Raw genomic sequence first — 23,760 nt, forward strand, 5'->3', positions numbered from 1 at the left:
GTCCTGAGGAACAATGCTGCACTTTCTCATTAATGTAGAGGGACTGAGGAACAATGCTGCACTCTCTCATTAATGTATAGGTCCTGAGGAACAATGCTGCACTCTCTCATTAATGTAGAGGGACTGAGGAACAATGCTGCACTCTCTCATTAATGTATAGGTCCTGAGGAACAATGCTGCACACCCTCATTAATGTATAGGTCCTGAGGAACAATGCTGCACTCTCTCATTAATGTAGAGGGACTGAGGAACAATGCTGCACTCTCTCATTAATGTATAGGTCCTGAGGAACAATGCTGCACACCCTCATTAATGTATAGGTCCTGAGGAACAATGCTGCACTCTCTCATTAATGTATAGGTCCTGAGGAACAATGCTGCACACCCTCATTAATGTATAGGTCCTGAGGAACAATGCTGCACTCTCTCATTAATGTATAGGGACTGAGGAACAATGCTGCACTCTCTCATTAATGTAGAGGGACTGAGGAACAATGCTGCACTCTCTCATTAATGTATAGGGACTGAGGAACAAAGCTGCACTCTCTCATTAATGTAGAGGGACTGAGGAACAATGCTGCACTCTCTCATTAATGTAGAGGGACTGAGGAACAATGCTGCACTCTCTCATTAATGTAGAGGGACTGAGGAACAAAGATGCACTCTCTCATTAATGTATAGGTCCTGAGGAACAATGCTGCACTCTCTCATTAATGTCGAGGGACTGAGGAACAATGCTGCACTCTCTCATTAATGTAGAGGGACTGAGGAACAATGCTGCACTCTCTCATTACTGTATAGGTCCTGAGGAACAATGCTGCACTCTCTCATTAATGTAGAGGGACTGAGGAACAATGCTGCACACCCTCATTAATGTATAGGTCCTGAGGAACAATGCTGCACTCTCTCATTAATGTAGAGGGACTGAGGAACAATGCTGCACTCTCTCATTAATGTATAGGTCCTGAGGAACAATGCTGCACTCTCTCATTAATGTAGAGGGACTGAGGAACAATGCTGCACTCTCTCATTAATGTAGAGGGACTGAGGAACAATGCTGCACTCTCTCATTAATGTATAGGTCCTGAGGAACAATGCTGTACTCTCTCATTAATGTATAGGTCCTGAGGAACAATGCTGCACTCTCTCATTAAAGTAGAGGGACTGAGGAACAATGCTGCACTCTCTCATTAATGTAGAGGGACTGAGGAACAATGCTGCACTCTCTCATTAATATAGAGGGACTGAGGAACAATGCTGCACTCTCTCATTAATGTAGAGGGACTGAGGAACAAAGCTGCACTCTCTCATTAATGTAGAGGGACTGAGGAACAATGCTGCACTCTCTCATTAATGTAGAGGGACTGAGGAACAAAGCTGCACTCTCTCATTAATGTAGAGGGACTGAGGAACAATGCTGCACTCTCTCAGTAATGTAGAGGGACTGAGGAACAATGCTGCACTCTCTCATTAATGTATAGGTCCTGAGTAACAATGCTGCACTCTCTCATTAATGTAGAGGGACTGAGGAACAAAGCTGCACTCTCTCATTAATGTAGAGGGACTGAGGAACAATGCTGCACTCTCTCAGTAATGTAGAGGGACTGAGGAACAATGCTGCACTCTCTCATTAATGTAGAGGGACTGAGGAACAAAGCTGCACTCTCTCATTAATGTAGAGGGACTGAGGAACAATGCTGCACTCTCTCATTAATGTAGAGGGACTGAGGAACAAAGCTGCACTCTCTCATTAATGTAGAGGGACTGAGGAACAATGCTGCACTCTCTCAGTAATGTAGAGGGACTGAGGAACAATGCTGCACACTCTCATTAATGTAGAGGGACTGAGGAACAATGCTGCACACTCTCATTATTGTATAGGTCCTGAGGAACAATGCTGCACTCTCTCATTAATGTAGAGGGACTGAGGAACAATGCTGCACACCCTCATTAATGTATAGGTTCTGAGGAACAATGCTGCACACCCTCATTAATGTAGAGGGACTGAGGAACAATGCTGCACACCCTCATTAATGTATAGGTTCTGAGGAACAATGCTGCACACCCTCATTAATGTATAGGTTCTGAGGAACAATGCTGAACACCCTCATTAATGTAGAGGGACTGAGGAACAATGCTGCACTCTCTCATTAATGTAGAGGGACTGAGGAACAATGCTGCACTCTCGCATTAATGCAGAGGGACTGAGGAACAATGCTGCACTCTCTCATTAATGTATAGGTTCTGAGGAACAATGCTGCACTTTCTCACTAATGTAGAGGGACTGAGGAACAATGCTGCACTCTCTCATTAATGTAGAGGGACTGAGGAACAATGCTGCACTCTCTCATTAATGTAGAGGGACTGAGGAACAATGCTGCACTCTCTCGTTAATGTAGAGGGACTGAGGAACAATGCTGCACTCTCGCATTAATGTAGAGGGACTGAGGAACAATGCTGCACTCTCTCATTAATGTAGAGGGACTGAGGAACAATGCTGCACTCTCTCATTAATGTAGAGGGACTGAGGAACAATGCTGCACTCTCTCATTAATGTAGAGGGACTGAGGAACAATGCTGCACACCCTCATTAATGTAGAGGGACTGAGGAACAATGCTGCACTCTCTCATTAATGTAGAGGGACTGAGGAACAAAGCTGCGCTCTCTCTTTAATGTAGAGGGACTGAGGAACAATGCTGCACTCTCTCATTAATGTATAGGTCCTGAGGAACAATGCTGCACTCTCTCATTAATGTAGAGGGACTGAGGAACAAAGCTGCACTCTCTCATTAATGTAGAGGGACTGAGGAACAATGCTGCGCTCTCTCTTTAATGTAGAGGGACTGAGGAACAATGCTGCACTCTCTCATTAATGTAGAGGGACTGAGGAACAATGCTGCACTCTCTCATTAATGTAGGGGGACTGAGGAACAAAGCTGCACTCTCTCATTAATGTAGAGGGACTGAGGAACAATGCTGCGCTCTCTCTTTAATGTAGAGGGACTGAGGAACAATGCTGCACTCTCTCATTAATGTAGAGGGACTGAGGAACAAAGCTGCACTCTCTCATTAATGTAGGGGGACTGAGGAACAAAGCTGCACTCTCTCATTAATGTAGAGGGACTGAGGAACAATGCTGCGCTCTCTCTTTAATGTAGAGGGACTGAGGAACAATGCTGCACTCTCTCATTAATGTAGAGGGACTGAGGAACAAAGCTGCACTCTCTCATTAATGTAGAGGGTCTGAGGAACAATGCTGCGCTCTCTCTTTAATGTAGAGGGACTGAGGAACAATGCTGCACACCCTCATTAATGTAGAGGGACTGAGGAACAATGCTGCACTCTCTCATTAATGTATAGGTCCTGAGGAACAATGCTGCACTTTCTCATTAATGTAGAGGGACTGAGGAACAATGCTGCACTCTCTCATTAATGTATAGGTCCTGAGGAACAATGCTGCACTTTCTCATTAATGTAGAGGGACTGAGGAACAATGCTGCACTCTCTCATTAATGTACAGGTCCTGAGGAACAATGCTGCACTCTCTCATTAATGTAGAGGGACTGAGGAACAATGCTGCACTCTCTCATTAATGTATAGGTCCTGAGGAACAATGCTGCACACCCTCATTAATGTATAGGTCCTGAGGAACAATGCTGCAATCTCTCATTAATGTAGAGGGACTGAGGAACAATGCTGCACTCTCTCATTAATGTATAGGTCCTGAGCAACAATGCTGCACACCCTCATTAATGTATACGTCCTGAGGAACAATGCTGCACTCTCTCATTAATGTATAGGGACTGAGGAACAATGCTGCACTCTCTCATTAATGTAGAGGGACTGAGGAACAATGCTGCGCTCCCTCTTTAATGTAGAGGGACTGAGGAACAATGCTGCACACCCTCATTAATGTAGAGGGACTGAGGAACAATGCTGCACTCTCTCATTAATGTATAGGTCCTGAGGAACAATGCTGCACTTTCTCATTAATGTAGAGGGACTGAGGAACAATGCTGCACTCTCTCATTAATGTATAGGTCCTGAGGAACAATGCTGCACTTTCTCATTAATGTAGAGGGACTGAGGAACAATGCTGCACTCTCTCATTAATGTATAGGTTCTGAGGAACAATGCTGCACTTTCTCACTAATGTAGAGGGACTGAGGAACAATGCTGCACTCTCTCATTAATGTAGAGGGACTGAGGAACAATGCTGCACTCTCTCATTAATGTAGAGGGACTGAGGAACAATGCTGCACTCTCTCATTAATGTAGAGGGACTGAGGAACAATGCTGCACTCTCTCATTAATGTAGGGGGACTGAGGAACAAAGCTGCAGTCTCTCAATAATGTAGAGGGACTGAGGAACAATGCTGCACTCTCTCATTAATGTAGAGGGACTGAGGAACAATGCTGCACTCTCTCATTAATGTAGAGGGACTGAGGAACAATGCTGCACTCTCTCATTAATGTATAGGTCCTGAGGAACAATGCTGCACTCTCTCATTAATGTAGAGGGACTGAGGAACAATGCTGCACTCTCTCATTAATGTAGAGGGACTGAGGAACAATGCTGCACTCTCTCATTAATGTAGAGGGACTGAGGAACAATGCTGCACTCTCTCATTAATGTAGAGGGACTGAGGAACAAAGCTGCACTCTCTCATTAATGTAGAGGGACTGAGGAACAATGCTGCACTCTCTCATTAATGTAGAGGGACTGAGGAACAATGCTGCACTCTCTCATTAAAGTATAGGTCCTGAGGAACAATGCTGCACTCTCTCATTAATGTAGAGGGACTGAGGAACAAAGCTGCACTCTCTCATTAATGTAGAGGGACTGAGGAACAATGCTGCACTCTCTCAGTAATGTAGAGGGACTGAGGAACAATGCTGCACTCTCTCATTAATGTATAGGTCCTGAGGAACAATGCTGCACTCTCTCATTAATGTAGAGGGACTGAGGAACAAAGCTGCACTCTCTCATTAATGTAGAGGGACTGAGGAACAATGCTGCACTCTCTCAGTAATGTAGAGGGACTGAGGAACAATGCTGCACACCCTCATTAATGTATAGGTTCTGAGGAACAATGCTGCACTCTCTGATTAATGTAGAGGGACTGAGGAACAAAGCTGCACTCTCTCATTAATGTATAGGTCCTGAGGAACAATGCTGCACTCTCTCATTAATGTAGAGGGACTGAGGAACAAAGCTGCACTCTCTCATTAATGTAGAGGGACTGAGGAACAATGCTGCACACCCTCATTAATGTAGAGGGACTGAGGAACAATGCTGCACTCTCTCATTAATGTAGAGGGACTGAGGAACAATGCTGCACTCTCTCATTAATGTATAGGTCCTGAGGAACAATGCTGCACTCTCTCATTAATGTAGAGGGACTGAGGAACAATGCTGCACTCTCTCATTAATGTTGAGGGACTGAGGAACAATGCTGCACTCTCTCATTAATGTAGAGGGACTGAGGAACAATGCTGCACTCTGTCATTAATGTAGAGGGACTGAGGAACAAAGCTGCACTCTCTCATTAATGTAGAGGGACTGAGGAGCAAAGCTGCACTCTCTCATTAATGTAGAGGGACTGAGGAACAAAGCTGCACTCTCTCATTAATGTATAGGTACTGAGGAACAAAGCTGCACTCTCTCATTAATGTATAGGTCCTGAGGAACAATGCTGCACTCTTTCATTAATGTATAGGTTCTGAGGAACAATGCTGCACACCCTCATTAATGTAGAGGGACTGAGGAACAATGCTGCACTCTCTCAATAATGTAGAGGGACTGAGGAACAATGCTGCACTCTCTCATTAATGTAGAGGGACTGAGGAACAATGCTGCACTCTCTCATTAATGTAGAGGGACTGAGGAACAATGCTGCACTCTCTCATTAATGTATAGGTCCTGAGGAACAATGCTGCACTCTCTCATTAATGTAGAGGGACTGAGGAACAATGCTGCACTCTCTCATTAATGTAGAGGGACTGAGGAACAATGCTGCACTCTCTCATTAATGTAGAGGGACTGAGGAACAAAGCTGCACTCTCTCATTAATGTAGAGGGACTGAGGAACAATGCTGCACTCTCTCATTAATGTAGAGGGACTGAGGAACAATGCTGCACTCTCGCATTAAAGTATAGGTCCTGAGGAACAATGCTGCACTCTCTCATTAATGTAGAGGGACTGAGGAACAAAGCTGCACTCTCTCATTAATGTAGAGGGACTGAGGAACAATGCTGCACTCTCTCAGTAATGTAGAGGGACTGAGGAACAATGCTGCACTCTCTCATTAATGTATAGGTCCTGAGGAACAATGCTGCACTCTCTCATTAATGTAGAGGGACTGAGGAACAAAGCTGCACTCTCTCATTAATGTAGAGGGACTGAGGAACAATGCTGCACTCTCTCAGTAATGTAGAGGGACTGAGGAACAATGCTGCACACCCTCATTAATGTATAGGTTCTGAGGAACAATGCTGCACTCTCTCATTAATGTAGAGGGACTGAGGAACAATGCTGCACACCCTCATTAATGTATAGGTTCTGAGGAACAATGCTGCACTCTCTCATTAATGTAGAGGGACTGAGGAACAATGCTGCACACTCTCATTATTGTATAGGTCCTGAGGAACAATGCTGCACTCTCTCATTAATGTAGAGGGACTGAGGAACAATGCTGCACTCCCTCATTAATGTATAGGTTCTGAGGAGCAATGCTGCACACCCTCATTAATGTAGAGGGACTGAGGAACAATGCTGCACTCTCGCATTAATGTAGAGGGACTGAGGAACAATGCTGCACTCTCTCATTAATGTAGAGGGACTGAGGAACAATGCTGCACTCTCTCATTAATGTAGAGGGACTGAGGAACAATGCTGCACTCTCGCATTAATGTCGAGGGACTGAGGAACAATGCTGCACTCTCTCATTAATGTATAGGTTCTGAGGAACAATGCTGCACTTTCTCACTAATGTAGAGGGACTGAGGAACAATGCTGCACTCTCTCATTAATGTAGAGGGACTGAGGAACAATGCTGCACTCTCTCATTAATGTAGAGGGACTGAGGAACAATGCTGCACTCTCTCATTAATGTAGAGGGACTGAGGAACAATGCTGCACTCTCGCATTAATGTAGAGGGACTGAGGAACAATGCTGCACTCTCTCATTAATGTAGAGGGACTGAGGAACAATGCTGCACTCTCTCATTAATGTAGAGGGACTGAGGAACAATGCTGCACTCTCTCATTAATGTAGAGGGGCTGAGGAACAATGCTGCACACCCTCATTAATGTAGAGGGACTGAGGAACAATGCTGCACTCTCTCATTAATGTAGAGGGACTGAGGAACAAAGCTGCACTCTCTCATTAATGTAGAGGGACTGAGGAACAAAGCTGCACTCTCTCATTAATGTAGAGGGACTGAGGAACAATGCTGCGCTCTCTGTTTAATGTAGAGGGACTGAGGAACAATGCTGCACTCTCTCATTAATGTATAGGTCCTGAGGAACAATGCTGCACTCTCTCATTAATGTAGAGGGACTGAGGAACAATGCTGCACTCTCTCATTAATGTAGAGGGACTGAGGAACAAAGCTGCACTCTCTGATTAATGTAGAGGGACTGAGGAACAATGCTGCACTCTCTCATTAATGTAGAGGGACTGAGGAACAAAGCTGCACTCTCTGATTAATGTAGAGGGACTGAGGAACAAAGCTGCACTCTCTGATTAATGTAGAGGGACTGAGGAACAATGCTGCACTCTCTCATTAATGTAGAGGTACTGAGGAACAATGCTGCACTCTCTCATTAATGTAGAGGGACTGAGGAACAATGCTGCACTCTCTCATTAATGTAGAGGGAGTGAGGAACAAAGCTGCACTCTCTCATTAATGTAGAGGGACTGAGGAACAAAGCTGCACTCTCTCATTAATGTAGAGGGACTGAGGAACAATGCTGCGCTCTCTCTTTAATGTAGAGGGACTGAGGAACAATGCTGCACTCTCTCATTAATATAGAGGGACTGAGGAACAAAGCTGCACTCTCTCATTAATGTAGAGGGACTGAGGAACAAAGCTGCACTCTCTCATTAATGTAGAGCGTCTGAGGAACAATGCTGCGCTCTCTCTTTAATGTAGAGGGACTGAGGAACAATGCTGCACACCCTCATTAATGTAGAGGGACTGAGGAACAATGCTGCACTCTCTCATTAATGTATAGGTCCTGAGGAACAATGCTGCACTTTCTCATTAATGTAGAGGGACTGAGGAACAATGCTGCACTCTCTCATTAATGTATAGGTCCTGAGGAACAATGCTGCACTTTCTCATTAATGTAGAGGGACTGAGGAACAATGCTGCACTCTCTCATTAATGTATAGGTCCTGAGGAACAATGCTGCACTCTCTCATTAATGTAGAGGGACTGAGGAACAATGCTGCACTCTCTCATTAATGTATAGGTCCTGAGGAACAATGCTGCACTCTCTCATTAATGTAGAGGGACTGAGGAACAATGCTGCACTCTCTCATTAATGTAGAGGGACTGAGGAACAATGCTGCACTCTCTCATTAATGTATAGGTCCTGAGGAACAATGCTGCACTCTCTCATTAATGTAGAGGGACTGAGGAACAATGCTGCACTCTCTCATTAATGTAGAGGGACTGAGGAACAATGCTGCACTCTCTCATTAATGTAGAGGGACTGAGGAACAATGCTGCACTCTCTCATTAATGTATAGGTCCTGAGGAACAATGCTGCACTCTCTCATTAATGTAGAGGGACTGAGGAACAATGCTGCACACCCTCATTAATGTATAGGACCTGAGGAACAATGCTGCACTCTCTCAGTAATGTAGAGGGACTGAGGAACAATGCTGCACTCTCTCATTAATGTATAGGTCCTGAGGAACAATGCTGCACTCTCTCATTAATGTAGAGGGACTGAGGAACAATGCTGCACTCTCTCATTAATGTAGAGGGACTGAGGAACAATGCTGCACTCTCTCATTAATGTAGAGGGACTGAGGAACAATGCTGCACTCTCTCATTAATGTAGAGGGACTGAGGAACAATGCTGCACTCTCTCATTAATGTAGAGGGACTGAGGAACAATGCTGCACTCTCTCATTAATGTATAGGTCCTGAGGAACAATGCTGTACTCTCTCATTAATGTATAGGTCCTGAGGAGCAATGCTGCACTCTCTCATTAATGTAGAGGGACTGAGGAACAATGCTGCACTCTCTCATTAATGTAGAGGGACTGAGGAACAATGCTGCACTCTCTCATTAATGTAGAGGGACTGAGGAACAATGCTGCACTCTCTCATTAATGTAGAGGGACTGAGGAACAATGCTGCATTCTCTCATGAATGTAGAGGGACTGAGGAACAATGCTGCACTCTCTCATTAATGTAGAGGGACTGAGGAACAAAGCTGCACTCTCTCATTAATGTAGAGGGACTGAGGAACAATGCTGCACTCTCTCATTAATGTAGAGGGACGGAGGAACAAAGCTGCACTCTCTCATTAATGTAGAGGGACTGAGGAACAAAGCTGTTCACCCTCATTAATGTATAGGTCCTGAGGAACAATGCTGCACTCTCTCAGTAATGTAGAGGGACTGAGGAACAATGCTGCACTCTCTCATTAATGTATAGGTCCTGAGGAACAAAGCTGCACTCTCTCATTAATGTAGAGGGACTGAGGAACAAAGCTGCACTCTCGCATTAATGTAGAGGGACTGAGGAACAATGCTGCACTCTCTCATTAATGTATAGGTTCTGAGGAACAATGCTGCACACCCTCATTAATGTGGAGGGACTGAGGAACAATGCTGCACTCTCTCATTAATGTATAGGTTCTGAGGAACAATGCTGCACACCCTCATTAATGTAGAGGGACTGAGGAACAATGCTGCACTCTCTCATTAATGTATAGGTCCTGAGGAACAATGCTGCACTCTCTCATTAATGTAGAGGGACTGAGGAACAAAGCTGCACTCTCTCATTAATGTAGAGGGACTGAGGAACAATGCTGCACTCTCTCATTAATGTAGAGGGACTGAGGAACAATGCTGCACACCCTCATTAATGTAGAGGGACTGAGGAACAATGCTGCACTCTCTCAATAATGTAGAGGGACTGAGGAACAATGCTGCACTCTCGCATTAATGTAGAGGGACTGAGGAACAATGCTGCACTCTCTCATTAATGTAGAGGGACTGAGGAACAATGCTACACACCCTCATTAATGTATAGGTCCTGAGGAACAAAGCTGCACTCTCTCATTAATGTATAGGTCCTGAGGAACAATGCTGCACTCTCTCATTAATGTAGAGGGACTGAGGAACAAAGCTGCACTCTCTCATTAATGTAGAGGGACTGAGGAACAAAGCTGCGCTCTCTCTTTAATGTAGAGGGACTGAGGAACAATGCTGCACTCTCTCATTAATGTATAGGTCCTGAGGAACAATGCTGCACTTTCTCACTAATGTAGAGGGACTGAGGAACAATGCTGCACTCTCTCATTAATGTATAGGTCCTGAGGAACAATGCTGCACTCTCTCATTAATGTAGAGGGACTGAGGAACAATGCTGCACTCTGTCATTAATGTAGAGGGACTGAGGAACAAAGCTGCACTCTCTCATTAATGTAGAGGGACTGAGGAACAATGCTGCACTCTCTCATTAATGTAGAGGGACTGAGGAACAATGCTGCACTCTCTCATTAATGTATAGGTCCTGAGGAACAATGCTGCACTCTCTCATTAATGTAGAGGGACTGAGGAACAAAGCTGCACTCTCTCATTAATGTAGAGGGACTGAGGAACAATGCTGCACTCTCTCATTAATGTAGAGGGACTGAGGAACAAAGCTGCACTCTCTCATTAATGTAGAGGGACTGAGGAACAAAGCTGCACTCTCTCATTAATGTAGAGGGACTGAGGAACAAAGCTGCACTCTCTCATTAATGTAGCGGGACTGAGGAACAATGCTGTGCTCTCTCTTTAATGTAGAGGGACTGAGGAACAATGCTGCACTCTCTCATTAATGTAGAGGGACTGAGGAACAAAGCTGCACTCTCATTAATGTAGAGGGACTGAGGAACAAAGCTGCACTCTCTCATTAATGTAGAGGGACTGAGGAACAAAGCTGCACTCTCTCATTAATGTAGAGGGACTGAGGAACAATGCTGCACTCTCTCATTAATGTAGAGGGACTGAGGAACAAAGCTGCACTCTCTCATTAATGTAGAGGGACTGAGGAACAAAGCTGCACTCTCTCATTAATGTAGAGGGACTGAGGAACAATGCTGCGCTCCCTCTTTAATGTAGAGGGACTGAGGAACAATGCTGCACACCCTCATTAATGTAGAGGGACTGAGGAACAATGCTGCACTCTCTCATTAATGTATAGGTCCTGAGGAACAATGCTGCACTTTCTCATTAATGTAGAGGGACTGAGGAACAATGCTGCACTCTCTCATTAATGTATAGGTCCTGAGGAACAATTCTGCACTTTCTCATTAATGTAGAGGGACTGAGGAACAATGCTGCACTCTCTCATTAATGTATAGGTCCTGAGGAACAATGCTGCACTCTCTCATTAATGTAGAGGGACTGAGGAACAATGCTGCACTCTCTCATTAATGTATAGGTCCTGAGGAACAATGCTGCACACCCTCATTAATGTATAGGTCCTGAGGAACAATGCTGCACTCTCTCATTAATGTAGAGGGACTGAGGAACAATGCTGCACTCTCTCATTAATGTATAGGTCCTGAGGAACAATGCTGCACACCCTCATTAATGTATAGGTCCTGAGGAACAATGCTGCACTCTCTCATTAATGTATAGGTCCTGAGGAACAATGCTGCACACCCTCATTAATGTATAGGTCCTGAGGAACAATGCTGCACTCTCTCATTAATGTATAGGGACTGAGGAACAATGCTGCACTCTCTCATTAATGTAGAGGGACTGAGGAACAATGCTGCACTCTCTCATTAATGTATAGGGACTGAGGAACAAAGCTGCACTCTCTCATTAATGTAGAGGGACTGAGGAACAATGCTGCACTCTCTCATTAATGTAGAGGGACTGAGGAACAATGCTGCACTCTCTCATTAATGTAGAGGGACTGAGGAACAAAGATGCACTCTCTCATTAATGTATAGGTCCTGAGGAACAATGCTGCACTCTCTCATTAATGTCGAGGGACTGAGGAACAATGCTGCACTCTCTCATTAATGTAGAGGGACTGAGGAACAATGCTGCACTCTCTCATTACTGTATAGGTCCTGAGGAACAATGCTGCACTCTCTCATTAATGTAGAGGGACTGAGGAACAATGCTGCACACCCTCATTAATGTATAGGTCCTGAGGAACAATGCTGCACTCTCTCATTAATGTAGAGGGACTGAGGAACAATGCTGCACTCTCTCATTAATGTATAGGTCCTGAGGAACAATGCTGCACTCTCTCATTAATGTAGAGGGACTGAGGAACAATGCTGCACTCTCTCATTAATGTAGAGGGACTGAGGAACAATGCTGCACTCTCTCATTAATGTATAGGTCCTGAGGAACAATGCTGTACTCTCTCATTAATGTATAGGTCCTGAGGAACAATGCTGCACTCTCTCATTAAAGTAGAGGGACTGAGGAACAATGCTGCACTCTCTCATTAATGTAGAGGGACTGAGGAACAATGCTGCACTCTCTCATTAATATAGAGGGACTGAGGAACAATGCTGCACTCTCTCATTAATGTAGAGGGACTGAGGAACAAAGCTGCACTCTCTCATTAATGTAGAGGGACTGAGGAACAATGCTGCACTCTCTCATTAATGTAGAGGGACTGAGGAACAAAGCTGCACTCTCTCATTAATGTAGAGGGACTGAGGAACAATGCTGCACTCTCTCAGTAATGTAGAGGGACTGAGGAACAATGCTGCACTCTCTCATTAATGTATAGGTCCTGAGTAACAATGCTGCACTCTCTCATTAATGTAGAGGGACTGAGGAACAAAGCTGCACTCTCTCATTAATGTAGAGGGACTGAGGAACAATGCTGCACTCTCTCAGTAATGTAGAGGGACTGAGGAACAATGCTGCACTCTCTCATTAATGTAGAGGGACTGAGGAACAAAGCTGCACTCTCTCATTAATGTAGAGGGACTGAGGAACAATGCTGCACTCTCTCATTAATGTAGAGGGACTGAGGAACAAAGCTGCACTCTCTCATTAATGTAGAGGGACTGAGGAACAATGCTGCACTCTCTCAGTAATGTAGAGGGACTGAGGAACAATGCTGCACACTCTCATTAATGTAGAGGGACTGAGGAACAATGCTGCACACTCTCATTATTGTATAGGTCCTGAGGAACAATGCTGCACTCTCTCATTAATGTAGAGGGACTGAGGAACAATGCTGCACACCCTCATTAATGTATAGGTTCTGAGGAACAATGCTGCACACCCTCATTAATGTAGAGGGACTGAGGAACAATGCTGCACACCCTCATTAATGTATAGGTTCTGAGGAACAATGCTGCACACCCTCATTAATGTATAGGTTCTGAGGAACAATGCTGCACACCCTCATTAATGTAGAGGGACTGAGGAACAATGCTGCACTCTCTCATTAATGTAGAGGGACTGAGGAACAATGCTGCACTCTCGCATTAATGCAGAGGGACTGAGGAACAATGCTGCACTCTCTCATTAATGTATAGGTTCTGAGGAACAATGCTGCACTTTCTCACTAATGTAGAGGGACTGAGGAACAATGCTGCACTCTCTCATTAATGTAGAGGGACTGAGGAACAATGCTGCACTCTCTCATTAATGTAGAGGGACTGAGGAACAATGCTGCACTCTCTCGTTAATGTAGAGGGACTGAGGAACAATGCTGCACTCTCGCATTAATGTAGAGGGACTGAGGAACAATGCTGCACTCTCTCATTAATGTAGAGGGACTGAGGAACAATGCTGCACTCTCTCATTAATGTAGAGGGACTGAGGAACAATGCTGCACTCTCTCATTAATGTAGAGGGACTGAGGAACAATGCTGCACACCCTCATTAATGTAGAGGGACTGAGGAACAATGCTGCACTCTCTCATTAATGTAGAGGGACTGAGGAACAAAGCTGCGCTCTCTCTTTAATGTAGAGGGACTGAGGAACAATGCTGCACTCTCTCATTAATGTATAGGTCCTGAGGAACAATGCTGCACTCTCTCATTAATGTAGAGGGACTGAGGAACAAAGCTGCACTCTCTCATTAATGTAGAGGGACTGAGGAACAATGCTGCGCTCTCTCTTTAATGTAGAGGGACTGAGGAACAATGCTGCACTCTCTCATTAATGTAGAGGGACTGAGGAACAATGCTGCACTCTCTCATTAATGTAGGGGGACTGAGGAACAAAGCTGCACTCTCTCATTAATGTAGAGGGACTGAGGAACAATGCTGCGCTCTCTCTTTAATGTAGAGGGACTGAGGAACAATGCTGCACTCTCTCATTAATGTAGAGGGACTGAGGAACAAAGCTGCACTCTCTCATTAATGTAGGGGGACTGAGGAACAAAGCTGCACTCTCTCATTAATGTAGAGGGACTGAGGAACAATGCTGCGCTCTCTCTTTAATGTAGAGGGACTGAGGAACAATGCTGCACTCTCTCATTAATGTAGAGGGACTGAGGAACAAAGCTGCACTCTCTCATTAATGTAGAGGGTCTGAGGAACAATGCTGCGCTCTCTCTTTAATGTAGAGGGACTGAGGAACAATGCTGCACACCCTCATTAATGTAGAGGGACTGAGGAACAATGCTGCACTCTCTCATTAATGTATAGGTCCTGAGGAACAATGCTGCACTTTCTCATTAATGTAGAGGGACTGAGGAACAATGCTGCACTCTCTCATTAATGTATAGGTCCTGAGGAACAATGCTGCACTTTCTCATTAATGTAGAGGGACTGAGGAACAATGCTGCACTCTCTCATTAATGTACAGGTCCTGAGGAACAATGCTGCACTCTCTCATTAATGTAGAGGGACTGAGGAACAATGCTGCACTCTCTCATTAATGTATAGGTCCTGAGGAACAATGCTGCACACCCTCATTAATGTATAGGTCCTGAGGAACAATGCTGCAATCTCTCATTAATGTAGAGGGACTGAGGAACAATGCTGCACTCTCTCATTAATGTATAGGTCCTGAGCAACAATGCTGCACACCCTCATTAATGTATACGTCCTGAGGAACAATGCTGCACTCTCTCATTAATGTATAGGGACTGAGGAACAATGCTGCACTCTCTCATTAATGTAGAGGGACTGAGGAACAATGCTGCGCTCCCTCTTTAATGTAGAGGGACTGAGGAACAATGCTGCACACCCTCATTAATGTAGAGGGACTGAGGAACAATGCTGCACTCTCTCATTAATGTATAGGTCCTGAGGAACAATGCTGCACTTTCTCATTAATGTAGAGGGACTGAGGAACAATGCTGCACTCTCTCATTAATGTATAGGTCCTGAGGAACAATGCTGCACTTTCTCATTAATGTAGAGGGACTGAGGAACAATGCTGCACTCTCTCATTAATGTATAGGTTCTGAGGAACAATGCTGCACTTTCTCACTAATGTAGAGGGACTGAGGAACAATGCTGCACTCTCTCATTAATGTAGAGGGACTGAGGAACAATGCTGCACTCTCTCATTAATGTAGAGGGACTGAGGAACAATGCTGCACTCTCTCATTAATGTAGAGGGACTGAGGAACAATGCTGCACTCTCTCATTAATGTAGGGGGACTGAGGAACAAAGCTGCAGTCTCTCATTAATGTAGAGGGACTGAGGAACAATGCTGCGCTCTCTCTTTAATGTAGAGGGACTGAGGAACAATGCTGCACTCTCTCATTAATGTAGAGGGACTGAGGAACAAAGCTGCACTCTCTCATTAATGTAGGGGGACTGAGGAACAAAGCTGCACTCTCTCATTAATGTAGAGGGACTGAGGAACAATGCTGCGCTCTCTCTTTAATGTAGAGGGACTGAGGAACAATGCTGCACTCTCTCATTAATGTAGAGGGACTGAGGAACAAAGCTGCACTCTCTCATTAATGTAGAGGGTCTGAGGAACAATGCTGCGCTCTCTCTTTAATGTAGAGGGACTGAGGAACAATGCTGCACACCCTCATTAATGTAGAGGGACTGAGGAACAATGCTGCACTCTCTCATTAATGTATAGGTCCTGAGGAACAATGCTGCACTTTCTCATTAATGTAGAGGGACTGAGGAACAATGCTGCACTCTCTCATTAATGTATAGGTCCTGAGGAACAATGCTGCACTTTCTCATTAATGTAGAGGGACTGAGGAACAATGCTGCACTCTCTCATTAATGTACAGGTCCTGAGGAACAATGCTGCACTCTCTCATTAATGTAGAGGGACTGAGGAACAATGCTGCACTCTCTCATTAATGTATAGGTCCTGAGGAACAATGCTGCACACCCTCATTAATGTATAGGTCCTGAGGAACAATGCTGCAATCTCTCATTAATGTAGAGGGACTGAGGAACAATGCTGCACTCTCTCATTAATGTATAGGTCCTGAGCAACAATGCTGCACACCCTCATTAATGTATACGTCCTGAGGAACAATGCTGCACTCTCTCATTAATGTATAGGGACTGAGGAACAATGCTGCACTCTCTCATTAATGTAGAGGGACTGAGGAACAATGCTGCGCTCCCTCTTTAATGTAGAGGGACTGAGGAACAATGCTGCACACCCTCATTAATGTAGAGGGACTGAGGAACAATGCTGCACTCTCTCATTAATGTATAGGTCCTGAGGAACAATGCTGCACTTTCTCATTAATGTAGAGGGACTGAGGAACAATGCTGCACTCTCTCATTAATGTATAGGTCCTGAGGAACAATGCTGCACTTTCTCATTAATGTAGAGGGACTGAGGAACAATGCTGCACTCTCTCATTAATGTATAGGTTCTGAGGAACAATGCTGCACTTTCTCACTAATGTAGAGGGACTGAGGAACAATGCTGCACTCTCTCATTAATGTAGAGGGACTGAGGAACAATGCTGCACTCTCTCATTAATGTAGAGGGACTGAGGAACAATGCTGCACTCTCTCATTAATGTAGAGGGACTGAGGAACAATGCTGCACTCTCTCATTAATGTAGGGGGACTGAGGAACAAAGCTGCAGTCTCTCATTAATGTAGAGGGACTGAGGAACAATGCTGCGCTCTCTCTTTAATGTAGAGGGACTGAGGAACAATGCTGCACTCTCTCATTAATGTAGAGGGACTGAGGAACAAAGCTGCACTCTCTCATTAATGTAGGGGGACTGAGGAACAAAGCTGCACTCTCTCATTAATGTAGAGGGACTGAGGAACAATGCTGCGCTCTCTCTTTAATGTAGAGGGACTGAGGAACAATGCTGCACTCTCTCATTAATGTAGAGGGACTGAGGAACAAAGCTGCACTCTCTCATTAATGTAGAGGGTCTGAGGAACAATGCTGCGCTCTCTCTTTAATGTAGAGGGACTGAGGAACAATGCTGCACACCCTCATTAATGTAGAGGGACTGAGGAACAATGCTGCACTCTCTCATTAATGTATAGGTCCTGAGGAACAATGCTGCACTTTCTCATTAATGTAGAGGGACTGAGGAACAATGCTGCACTCTCTCATTAATGTATAGGTCCTGAGGAACAATGCTGCACTTTCTCATTAATGTAGAGGGACTGAGGAACAATGCTGCACTCTCTCATTAATGTACAGGTCCTGAGGAACAATGCTGCACTCTCTCATTAATGTAGAGGGACTGAGGAACAATGCTGCACTCTCTCATTAATGTATAGGTCCTGAGGAACAATGCTGCACACCCTCATTAATGTATAGGTCCTGAGGAACAATGCTGCAATCTCTCATTAATGTAGAGGGACTGAGGAACAATGCTGCACTCTCTCATTAATGTATAGGTCCTGAGCAACAATGCTGCACACCCTCATTAATGTATACGTCCTGAGGAACAATGCTGCACTCTCTCATTAATGTATAGGGACTGAGGAACAATGCTGCACTCTCTCATTAATGTAGAGGGACTGAGGAACAATGCTGCGCTCCCTCTTTAATGTAGAGGGACTGAGGAACAATGCTGCACACCCTCATTAATGTAGAGGGACTGAGGAACAATGCTGCACTCTCTCATTAATGTATAGGTCCTGAGGAACAATGCTGCACTTTCTCATTAATGTAGAGGGACTGAGGAACAATGCTGCACTCTCTCATTAATGTATAGGTCCTGAGGAACAATGCTGCACTTTCTCATTAATGTAGAGGGACTGAGGAACAATGCTGCACTCTCTCATTAATGTATAGGTCCTGAGGAACAATGCTGCACTCTCTCATTAATGTAGAGGGACTGAGGAACAATGCTGCACTCTCTCATTAATGTATAGGTCCTGAGGAACAATGCTGCACACCCTCATTAATGTATAGGTCCTGAGGAACAATGCTGCACTCTCTCATTAATGTAGAGGGACTGAGGAACAATGCTGCACTCTCTCATTAATGTATAGGTCCTGAGGAACAATGCTGCACACCCTCATTAATGTATAGGTCCTGAGGAACAATGCTGCACTCTCTCATTAATGTAGAGGGACTGAGGAACAATGCTGCACTCTCTCATTAATGTATAGGTCCTGAGGAACAATGCTGCACACCCTCATTAATGTATAGGTCCTGAGGAACAATGCTGCACTCTCTCATTAATGTATAGGGACTGAGGAACAATGCTGCACTCTCTCATTAATGTATAGGGACTGAGGAACAATGCTGCACTCTCTCATTAATGTAGAGGGACTGAGGAACAATGCTGCACTCTCTCATTAATGCAGAGGGACTGAGGAACAATGCTGCACTCTCTCATTAATGTATAGGTCCTGAGGAACAATGCTGCACACCCTCATTAATGTATAGGTCCTGAGGAACAATGCTGCACTCTCTCATTAATGTAGAGGGACTGAGGAACAATGCTGCACTCTCTCATTAATGTATAGGTCCTGAGGAACAATGCTGCACTCTCTCATTAATGTATAGGTCCTGAGGAACAATGCTGCACTCTCTCATTAATGTAGAGGGACTGAGGAACAATGCTGCACTCTCTCATTAATGTATAGGGACTGAGGAACAATGCTGCACTCTCTCATTAATGTAGAGGGACTGAGGAACAATGCTGCACTCTCTCATTAATGTATAGGTCCGGAGGAACAATGCTGCACTCTCTCATTAATGTAGAGGGACTGAGGAACAATGCTGCACTCTCTCATTAATGTATAGGGACTGAGGAACAAAGCTGCACTCTCTCATTAATGTAGAGGGACTGAGGAACAAAGCTGCACTCTCTCATTAATGTATAGGTCCTGAGGAACAATGCTGCACTCTCTCATTAATGTAGAGGGACTGAGGAACAAAGCTGCACTCTCTCATTAATGTAGAGGGACTGAGGAACAAAGCTGCACTCTCTCATTAATGTATAGGTCCTGAGGAACAATGCTGCACTCTCTCATTAATGTCGAGGGACTGAGGAACAATGCTGCACACCCTCATTAATGTATAGGTCCTGAGGAACAATGCTGCACTCTCTCATTAATGTAGAGGGACTGAGGAACAATGCTGCACTCTCTCATTAATGTATAGGTCCTGAGGAACAATGCTGCACTCTCTCAGTAATGTATAGGTCCTGAGGAACAATGCTGCACTCTCTCATTAAAGTAGAGGGACTGAGGAACAATGCTGCACTCTCTCATTAATGTAGAGGGACTGAGGAACAATGCTGCACACCCTCATTAATGTACAGGTCCTGAGGAACAATGCTGCACTCTCTCATTAAAGTAGAGGGACTGAGGAACAATGCTGCACTCTCTCATTAATGTAGAGGGACTGAGGAACAAAGCTGCACTCTCTCATTAATGTATAGGTCCTGAGGAACAATGCTGCACTCTCTCAGTAATGTATAGGTCCTGAGGAACAATGCTGCACTCTCTCATTAAAGTAGAGGGACTGAGGAACAATGCTGCACTCTCTCATTAATGTAGAGGGACTGAGGAACAATGCTGCACACCCTCATTAATGTACAGGTCCTGAGGAACAATGCTGCACTCTCTCATTAAAGTAGAGGGACTGAGGAACAATGCTGCACTCTCTCATTAATGTAGAGGGACTGAGGAACAATGCTGCACTCTCTCATTAATGTAGAGGGACTGAGGAACAATGCTGCACTCTCTCAGTAATGTATAGGTCCTGAGGAACAATGCTGCACTCTCTCATTAAAGTAGAGGGACTGAGGAACAATGCTGCACTCTCTCATTAATGTAGAGGGACTGAGGAACAAAGCTGCACTCTCTCATTAATGTAGAGGGACTGAGGAACAATGCTGCACTCTCTCATTAATGTATAGGTCCTGAGGAACAAAGCTGCACTCTCTCATTAATGTAGAGGGACTGAGGAACAATGCTGCACTCTCTCAGTAATGTAGAGGGACTGAGGAACAATGCTGCACTCTCTCATTAATGTAGAGGGACTGAGGAACAAAGCTGCACTCTCTCATTAATGTAGAGGGACTGAGGAACAATGCTGCACTCTCTCATTAATGTAGAGGGACTGAGGAACAAAGCTGCACTCTCTCATTAATGTAGAGGGACTGAGGAACAATGCTGCACTCTCTCAGTAATGTAGAGGGACTGAGGAACAATGCTGCACTCTCTCATTATTGTATAGGTCCTGAGGAACAATGCTGCACTCTCTCATTAATGTAGAGGGACTGAGGAACAATGCTGCACACTCTCATTATTGTATAGGTCCTGAGGAACAATGCTGCACTCTCTCATTAATGTAGAGGGACTGAGGAACAATGCTGCACACCCTCATTAATGTATAGGTTCTGAGGAACAATGCTGCACACCCTCATTAATGTAGAGGGACTGAGGAACAATGCTGCACACCCTCATTAATGTATAGGTTCAGAGGAACAATGCTGCACACCCTCATTAATGTATAGGTTCTGAGGAACAATGCTGCACACCCTCATTAATGTATAGGTTCTGAGGAACAATGCTGCACACCCTCATTAATGTAGAGGGACTGAGGAACAATGCTGCACTCTCTCATTAATGTAGAGGGACTGAGGAACAATGCTGCACTCTCTCATTAATGTAGAGGGACTGAGGAACAATGCTGCACACCCTCATTAATGTAGAGGGACTGAGGAACAATGCTGCACACCCTCATTAATGTAGAGGGACTGAGGAACAATGCTGCACTCTCTCATTAATGTAGAGGGACTGAGGAACAATGCTGCACTCTCTCATTAATGTAGAGGGACTGAGGAACAATGCTGCACTCTCTCATTAATGTAGAGGGACTGAGGAACAATGCTGCACTCTCGCATTAATGCAGAGGGACTGAGGAACAATGCTGCACTCTCTCATTAATGTATAGGTTCTGAGGAACAATGCTGCACTTTCTCACTAATGTAGAGGGACTGAGGAACAATGCTGCACTCTCTCATTAATGTAGAGGGACTGAGGAACAATGCTGCACTCTCTCATTAATGTAGAGGGACTGAGGAACAATGCTGCACTCTCTCATTAATGTAGAGGGACTGAGGAACAATGCTGCACTCTCTCATTAATGTAGAGGGACTGAGGAACAATGCTGCACTCTCGCATTAATGTAGAGGGACTGAGGAACAATGCTGCACTCTCTCATTAATGTAGAGGGACTGAGGAACAATGCTGCACTCTCTCATTAATGTAGAGGGACTGAGGAACAATGCTGCACTCTCTCATTAATGTAGAGGGACTGAGGAACAATGCTGCACACCCTCATTAATGTAGAGGGACTGAGGAACAATGCTGCACTCTCTCATTAATGTAGAGGGACTGAGGAACAAAGCTGCGCTCTCTCTTTAATGTAGAGGGACTGAGGAACAATGCTGCACTCTCTCATTAATGTATAGGTCCTGAGGAACAATGCTGCACTCTCTCATTAATGTAGAGGGACTGAGGAACAAAGCTGCACTCTCTCATTAATGTAGAGGGACTGAGGAACAATGCTGCGCTCTCTCTTTAATGTAGAGGGACTGAGGAACAATGCTGCACTCTCTCATTAATGTAGAGGGACTGAGGAACAATGCTGCACTCTCTCATTAATGTAGGGGGACTGAGGAACAAAGCTGCACTCTCTCATTAATGTAGAGGGACTGAGGAACAATGCTGCGCTCTCTCTTTAATGTAGAGGGACTGAGGAACAATGCTGCACTCTCTCATTAATGTAGAGGGACTGAGGAACAAAGCTGCACTCTCTCATTAATGTAGGGGGACTGAGGAACAAAGCTGCACTCTCTCATTAATGTAGAGGGACTGAGGAACAATGCTGCGCTCTCTCTTTAATGTAGAGGGACTGAGGAACAATGCTGCACTCTCTCATTAATGTAGAGGGACTGAGGAACAAAGCTGCACTCTCTCATTAATGTAGAGGGTCTGAGGAACAATGCTGCGCTCTCTCTTTAATGTAGAGGGACTGAGGAACAATGCTGCACACCCTCATTAATGTAGAGGGACTGAGGAACAATGCTGCACTCTCTCATTAATGTATAGGTCCTGAGGAACAATGCTGCACTTTCTCATTAATGTAGAGGGACTGAGGAACAATGCTGCACTCTCTCATTAATGTATAGGTCCTGAGGAACAATGCTGCACTTTCTCATTAATGTAGAGGGACTGAGGAACAATGCTGCACTCTCTCATTAATGTACAGGTCCTGAGGAACAATGCTGCACTCTCTCATTAATGTAGAGGGACTGAGGAACAATGCTGCACTCTCTCATTAATGTATAGGTCCTGAGGAACAATGCTGCACACCCTCATTAATGTATAGGTCCTGAGGAACAATGCTGCAATCTCTCATTAATGTAGAGGGACTGAGGAACAATGCTGCACTCTCTCATTAATGTATAGGTCCTGAGCAACAATGCTGCACACCCTCATTAATGTATACGTCCTGAGGAACAATGCTGCACTCTCTCATTAATGTATAGGGACTGAGGAACAATGCTGCACTCTCTCATTAATGTAGAGGGACTGAGGAACAATGCTGCACTCTCTCATTAATGTATAGGGACTGAGGAACAATGCTGCACTCTCTCATTAATGTAGAGGGACTGAGGAACAATGCTGCACACCCTCATTAATGTATAGGTCCTGAGGAACAATGCTGCACTCTCTCATTAATGTATAGGTCCTGAGGAACAATGCTGTACTCTCTCATTAATGTATAGGTCCTGAGGAACAATGCTGCACTCTCTCATTAATGTATAGGTCCTGAGGAACAATGCTGCACTCTCTCATTAATGTATAGGGACTGAGGAACAATGCTGCACTCTCTCATTAATGTAGAGGGACTGAGGAACAATGCTGCACACCCACATTAATGTATAGGTCCTGAGGAACAATGCTGCACTCTCTCATTAATGTAGAGGGACTGAGGAACAATGCTGCACTCTCTCATTAATGTATAGGGACTGAGGAACAATGCTGCACTCTCTCATTAATGTAGAGGGACTGAGGAACAATGCTGCACACCCTCATTAATGTATAGGTCCTGAGGAACAATGCTGCACTCTCTCATTAATGTATAGGT

Source organism: Heterodontus francisci, chromosome 27 (assembly GCF_036365525.1).
Source record: "Heterodontus francisci isolate sHetFra1 chromosome 27, sHetFra1.hap1, whole genome shotgun sequence".
Taxonomy (NCBI): domain Eukaryota; kingdom Metazoa; phylum Chordata; class Chondrichthyes; order Heterodontiformes; family Heterodontidae; genus Heterodontus; species Heterodontus francisci.